Here is a 7,810-nt window from a genome sequence, read left to right as displayed (position 1 = left end):
TTGTGCTAAAGAAACCAGATGTTGAAATGGCTGTGATTCCATGAGAAATTTGAGTAGAGAGGAGAGAGATGAAGATCCCTTCTGTCCCCCAGAGAAGAGAAGAAGAAAGAACTCTGTTTTCAAAGATGAAAAGAGCTTTTGTTTGGACTATTATAATCTTTAAAGTGTGCCCTATAAGTTGATATGGTCCTGTTCGGGGTTGAGTGCTTTTCTGTTACTGTGTCAATTGTAAGAATTTTTCCCACTATCATGCCAATGGAGCTGGCTGGGGTGCACCCAGGGTCCCTGATAGGTCCAGACAAAGGGGGTGGGTGGGGACGACCCCCGGAGGGGCCTCTGAGGCTTCCGGGAGGGCACTCGCGTTTCCGGCGAGCCGGGAGGAGGACGCCTGGGATCGTTCAGCCACGCGGCCGAGCGCAGCAGAGCCAGACCCTCTGCGATAACCTGCCCTGCATCTGCCCCGTTTCCAGCCTCCTGCCTCTGCGGACACAGCTGATCCCCCGGACACACACGGTGAGCGAGGAGCCGCCGCCCTCGGTGAGGGTGAGCCCGTTCCCGCCCGAGACCGGCGTGGCCGCTGCTGCCCCTCCCCCCTCCCTCCTGCCTTCGTTCCCGTCTCCCCTCTGGCAAATCTGGGCTCTGGACTAAGTACAGAGACAGTGTGCTTGCATCTAAAAAGACTGACACCGAGTTATCTATTTCGTTCTGTTAGCAATTTTAACTGTTATTGTTTCCTGTTTGTATAGTTAGATATATTAGTGAAAGAGCTGTTATTCCCACCCCCCTTATCTCTGCCTAAGAGTCCTTGATTCAAGCAATCATAATACTTGGGGGAGGGGAGTGGAACCAAAGTCTCTATTCCAAAAGGGAAACTTCTGCCCCTACTGGCAGACACCTGTCCTTTCAAACCAGGAAAGATTTTGGCGCCCAACGTGGGGCGGAGGACACTGAGTTGAGAGTTAACACAGGAATAACAGCTCTCTTAACTGGCAATATGTTGTCTGGTTTAATCTGGTTTGTGATCCATGTGGCCACAGCCATCTCCCTCCCATTTGTAAGCCCTTTTTTGAATTTGGGCCCCCTCACCAAGGTTGCTGTGGCTATTGTCCGATTGGTTTGGTGGATTGATTATGTCAGGAATTCATGGCTTTTTAATTTTTTCTGGGAAGCGGTTGCATGGATCCGGAGCTATCGTACTCTAACTGCGTGTTTCTGGGGCTATTTCAGTAATGGTACTTACTGTGAGATAACGAGTGCAAGGGAAATTTTTTCCCAACCCATCACCCAGTTTTTTGAGGCTATCCCACTGATTCTCAAGGATTTCAGATCTGTTTTAATTGCCAGTGTTATTATACAGTGGCTGGTGTTGCTGATTGGCCTGTTTTACTTAGCATTCAGAAACAAGAGAATATTGGCTTGGACAACAACTCTGATACCTGCCCCAGGGACTAGGGATGATGCCCCACAGCCCACTGAAGAAATGAGCCATCCAGAGTGGGTGGGGGATCTAGTGAAGGATATAGGCCAAATGCTGAAAGAGCATAGCCAGATGATAAAGGAGTATTTTTCTCCAGCTGGTGAGAAACCCTCCTCCTGCCCTAAAGAGGGAGAGTCAGATGGTGCTGCAGTGGAACCCGTAGATGTCGTATCTGTCCAGGTTCCAGCTGGATCACAGGAGCAGCCACAGCCAGCAGCAGTTGCTCCTGTGGAAACTAGGAAATCTAAGATTAAAACGAGGCACTTAGATAATGGGGATCAGCAAGGAGGGTCCTCACAACCAGCAAGGGAGCCAGAGGTTGAGATTGTCACCGAGTCCCTCTCATACGATAGTCTCCATAACCTGCGTAAAGACATTGCTCGGCGGGGCTGTGAGCCTTTTACAACTTGGTTACTCTGGGTCTGGGACCTTACGGGAACAGGTGTTCAACTGGATGGAACTGAGGCCAGGAATTTGGGATCCTTGGCCCAGGATTCAGGTGTGGACCAGATATTCGTAAGGGAGCAAGGCCTCCTTTCCCTCTGGGACCAGCTTTTAATGAGTGTGAGAGAGAAGTTTTTACACAGAGAGAGAATGCAGGAGCACCACTGTAGGATGCGCTGGCAGACCCTTAAGGAAGGGATCCAGCAGCTGAGAGAAACAGCAGTATTAGAGGTACTCTTTGGGAGGGATGGACAGCATGACAATGACCCTGACAAGGTCAAGTGCACGGGGCAGATGTTATGGAATCTGGCAACCTTGGGTCCATCTCAATATACCACCTACATAGCAATAATTAATGCCGATAACAGTCCAGAGACAGTGTGTTCTGTTGCCAACAAACTCAGAAATTTCGAGAGCGTGATGAATGGCCCAATGCAGGCTAATGTCTCTGCTGTGGCCAGGGACCTCCAAGAAGTCGAAGATAGGATGAGGGATATGAGGGAGGAGATGATGGAGAGAATTGAGGAGGTGAGGAAGATCAGCGTAGCACCAGTACGAGTCACAGGCCCCCAAGTCAGAGCTTCAATTCCTCCAGCTAGGGAGAGAGGGTGCACCTCACGAGCTGACCAGTGGTTTTTCCTGCGAGACCATGGGGAAGACATGGGAAAATGGGATGGGAAACCCACTTCTGTCCTGGCAGCACGGGTGCGTCAGCTCAGGGAGGGAAATTCTAACCGAGGGAGCGGCACTAAAATGAAGGTAGCCTCAACCTCCCACAAGCAAGGTGCAGGGTATTACAGCAAGGAGGATGTTCTGTCAGATCCCCTGGAAGGAACCTCCACTATGTATGCCCAGGAAAGAAATAATAACCAGGGCTAGAGGGGCCCTGCCTCTAGGCAGGGAGAGGCATGGGATGGCAGGATCTATTGGATAGTGTGGGTGCGATGGCCTGGCACGTCAAAGCCACAGAAATATAAAGTGTTAGTTGATACTGGTTCACAATGCACCCTGATACCATCAGAACATGTGGGGAAGGTACCTGTTTCCATTGTTGGGGTGACGGGAGGATCACAGGAATTCACTTTGCTGGAAGCTGAGATTAGCCTGACAGGGAAGGGGTGGCAGAAACATCCAATTGTAACTGGCCCAGGGGCACCGTGCATTCTAGGCATAGACTTCTTCAGGAACGGCTACTACAAAGACCCAAAGGGGTTCAAGTGGGCTTTTGGAATAGCTGCTGTAGAGACAAGAGAGCATTAAGCAGTTGAACACCTTGCCTGGACTGTCAGAAAACCCCTCTGCAGTAGGACTCCTGAAAGTGACTGAACAACAGGTGCCAATTGCCACCATGACCGTGCACCGCCGGCAGTACCGGACAAATCGAGATGCTGTGATCCCCATCCACAAAATGATCCGTGATCTAGAGAGCCAAGGGGTGGTCAGCAAGAGCCACTCACCCTTCAACAGTCCTATCTGGCCTGTGCAGAAATCTGATGGAGAATGGAGACTGATTGTGGTCTATCGGGCATTGAATGAAGTGACTCCACCACTGAGCGCTGCCGTGCCGGACATGCTGGAACTCCAGTACGAGCTGGAGTCCAAGGCAGCAAGGTGGTATGCCACCATTGACATTGCAAATGCATTCTTCTCCATTCCTTTGGCAGCAGAGTGCAGGCCTCAGTTTGCTTTCACCTGGAGGGGCGTGCAGTACACCTGGAACCGACTGCCCCAGGGGTGGAAGCACAGCCCCACCATCTGCCACGGACTGATCCAGGCTGCACTGGAAAAGGGTGAAGCTCCAGAACATTTGCAGTACATCGATGACATCATTGTGTGGGGGAACACAGCAATGGAGGTGTTTGAGAAAGGAGAGAAGATCATCCAGATTTTACTGGGAGCCGGTTTCGCCATTAAAAAGAGCAAAGTCAAAGGATCTGCCCGAGAGATCCAGTTCCTGGAAGTGAAGTGGCAGGATGGACGGTGCCAGATCCCCACTGAAGTCATCAATAAGATCACTGCAATGTCCCCACCAACAAGCAAGAAGGAGACACAAGCTTTTCTAGGTGCTATCGGCTTTTGGAGAATGCACGTCCCTGAGTACAGCCAGATTGTGAGCCCTCTCTACCAGGTCACTCGCAACAAGAACGATTTCCATTGGGGCCCTGAACAACAGCAAGCTTTTGCCCAGATCAAACAAAAAATCGCTCATGCAGTGGCCCTTGGCCCAGTCAGGACAGGACCAGAGGTAAAGAATGTGCTCTACTCTGCAGCTGGGAACCATGGTCTGTCCTGGAGCCTTTGGCAGAAGGTGCCTGGTGAGACCCGAGGCCGACCCCTGGGATTCTGGAGCAGAAGCTACAAAGGATCTGAAGCCAACTACACTCCCACAGAGAAGGAAATCTTGGCTGCCTATGAGGGAGTTCAAGCTGCCTCAGAGGTGATTGGCACAGAAGCACAACTTCTCCTGGCACCCCGACTGCCAGTGCTGGGGTGGATGTTCAAAGGAAAGGTTCCCTCTACTCACCACGCCACCGACGCCACATGGAGCAAGTGGATTGCCCTCATCACGCAGCGCGCCCGTATTGGTAACCCAAATCGCCCTGGGATTTTGGAGATAATCACGAACTGGCCAGAAGGTGAAGATTTTGGTCTCGCTGATGAAGAGGAGCAGAAGCAAGTGACCCGGGCTTAAGAAGCTCCACCGTACAACCAGCTGCCAGCAGATGAAACACGCTACGCCCTTTTCACCGACGGTTCTTGCCGCATTGTGGGGATGAACCGGAAGTGGAAAGCTGCCGTATGGAGCCCCACACGACAGGTTGCACAAGCTACCGAAGGAGAAGGTGGATCGAGTCAACTTGCTGAACTCAAAGCTGTTCAGCTGGCCTTGGACATTGCTGAGAGAGAGAAATGGCCAAAGCTCTACCTTTACACTGATTCGTGGATGGTAGCCAATGCTCTGTGGGGTTGGCTGGAAAGGTGGAAAAAGGCTGACTGGCAATGTAGAGGAAAACCAATCTGGGCTGCTGATGAGTGGAAAGACATTGCCACTCGGGTAGAGAAGCTCCCCGTGAAAGTCCGTCATGTGGATGCCTATGTTCCCAAGAGTCGGGCTAATGAAGAATACAGGCACAACAAGCAGGTATATCAGGCTGCACAGATAGAGGTCTCAAAGATAGACTTAGATTGGGAACACAAGGGGGAACTGTTCCTGGCTAGATGGGCCCACGATGCCTCAGGCCATCAGGGCAGAGACGCCACCTATAAGTGGGCACGAGACCGAGGGGTGGATCTAACCATGGACAGCATCTCTCAGGTTATTCATGACTGTAACACGTGCGCTGCCATCAAACAGGCCAAGCGGGTGAAGCCCCTCTGGTATGGGGGGCGATGGTCCAAATATAAGTACGGAGAGGCCTGGCAGATTGACTATATCACACTGCTTCAGACCCGCCAAGGCAAGCGCTACGTGCTGACCATGGTAGAAGCCACCACCGGATGGTTGGAGACCTACGCTGTGCCCCACGCCACTGCTCGGAACACCATCCTGGGCCTGGAAAAACAAGTCCTCTGGAGACATGGTACCCCTGAAAGAATTGAGTCAGACAATGGGACTCATGTCAAAAATAGCCTTATAAACACCTGGGTTAAAGAACATGGCTTCAAGTGGGTGTACCATATTCCCTACCATGCACCAGTGGCTGGGAAAGTCGAACGGTGCAATGGTCTGCTTAAAACCCTCTTAAAGGCACTGGGTGGGGGGACTTTCAAGAACTGGGAGATCAATCTACCAAAGGCCACATGGTTAGTGAATACCCGAGGTTCCACTAACCGAGCAGGCCCTGCTTAGTCAGAGCCCTTGGGAGCAGCAGATGGAGATAAGGTTCCAGTGGTACACCTGAGAGGCATGTTAGGAAAAACTGTCTGGGTGAACTCTGCTTCCAGCAAAGACAATCCCGTTCGTGGGGTGGTTTTCGCTCAAGGACCAGGTTGAACTTGGTGGGTGATGCAAATGGTTGGAGAGACGCGATGCATACCCCAAGGGGACCTTGTTCTAGGGTGAACTATATATGATACTGTGCCCGTAACTACATGTATGTATATAATTTAAAGGTTTCAATATGATGTAGCATGATGGCATGGAAACATTCGGGGTGGATAATGTTGGGGGTTGAGTGTTTTTCTGTTACTGTGTCAATTTTAAGAATTTTTCCCATTATCATGCCAATGGAGCTGGCCGAGTTACACCGAGGGTCCCTGATGGGTCCAGACAAAGGGGGTGGGTGGGGACAGCCCCCGGAGGGGCCTCTGAGGCTTCCGGGAGGGCACTCGCGTTTCCGGCGAGCCGGGAGGAGGACGCCTGGGATCGTTCAGCCACGCGGCCGAGCGCAGCAGAGCCAGACCCTCTGCGATCACCTGCCCTGCATCTGCCCCGTTTCCAGCCTCCTGCCTCTGCGGACACAGCTGATCCCCCGGACACACAAGGTGAGCGAGGAGCCGCCGCCCTCGGTGAGGGTGAGCCCGTTCCCGCCTGAGACCGTCGTGGCCGCTGCTGCCTCTCCCCCCTCCCTCCTGCCTTCGTTCCCGTCTGCCCTCTGGCAAATCCGGGCTCTGGACTAAGTACAGAGACAGCGTGCTTGCATCTAAAGGGACTGACACCGCGTTATCTATTTCGTTCTGTTAGCAATTTTAACTGTTATTGTTTTCTGTTTGTATAGTTAGATATATTAGTAAAAGAGCTGTTATTCCTACCCCCCCTTATCTCTGCCTCAGAGTCCTTGATTCAAGCAATCATAATACTTGGGGGAGGGGAGTGGAACCAAAGTCTCTATTCCAAAAGGGAAACTTCTGCCCCTACTGGCAGACACCTGTCCTTTCAAACCAGGACCGGTCCTAACAATTAGATTTGGGATTAGTGTAAATCAAGGAAGGGATTTCTACACAGTGATCCCATTTACATTCTCCTGAATGGTTGATTCACTGTGACGTAGAGGCCAGGAGAAAATAGTTTTCTTGTGGAAAAATCTCCATAGACTGAAGAGAAGTTCTCCACACCCAAGTAAATTAATGAATAGCTGTTTTTAGAGATGGCAAACTGACTGATCTGTTTCTGTACGTTATCAGTGTGAAAGAAAACAAGTTGTGGGGGAAAGAGTAGTGTTCTGAAAGTATTATTCTGAGGTTTTTTTTCATACTTTCTTTGTACCCTTTAAAATTTGAGCTTGTTTGGCCTTCCTCATAATCCTATCTCACAGCAGTAAATGTGTAAACAATTCTAGTGGATGCAATTTGACCAAGGCTAAATCCATGGCAAACATAAAATTGAACTCTTCTTTCTTGAGCTCTTCAGTTCAGGAATTCAATGACAAAGGCTCATAAAATTTCTTCAAAACACCCAACAAGAAATGCCCCCGAGAATAATTTAAGTTTTCAATAGTTCTCTGATAAACTAGACAGATTTCAGAAGCATATTCAAAGTGAAATATACTGTATATTAGATTGAAAGCATCGCAGAGAGAAGTGTTTTGTCCTGTTAACTTTTTTTTTCATATTTATAGATTGATACAAGCAATGTCCAATTCATATTGACCCCCTGCACCTTCTAATGCAGTCTGAATAGATATGAAAATCAAGACCCTTCATGGCTGACAATAAATAACACTTTGCTTCCACACACTCCCCAACATTTCTGCCATCCAACCCCTGGAACTCCAATGGATCAGGAATGGTGTGGCCAGCAGGACCAGGGCTGTGATTCTTCCTGTGTGCTCGGCATTGGTGAGGCTGCACTTCCAGTGCTGTGTCCAGTTCTGAGCCCCCCAATTTAGGAAGGACATGGAAGGGCTGGAGCGTGTCCAGAGAAGGCCAACAAGTCTGGTGAGGGGTCTG

Source organism: Erithacus rubecula (genome assembly GCF_903797595.1).
Source record: "Erithacus rubecula genome assembly, contig: scaffold_121_arrow_ctg1, whole genome shotgun sequence".
In the NCBI taxonomy this organism is placed as follows: Eukaryota; Metazoa; Chordata; class Aves; order Passeriformes; family Muscicapidae; genus Erithacus; species Erithacus rubecula.
Note: the sequence above shows the minus strand (reverse complement) of the source record.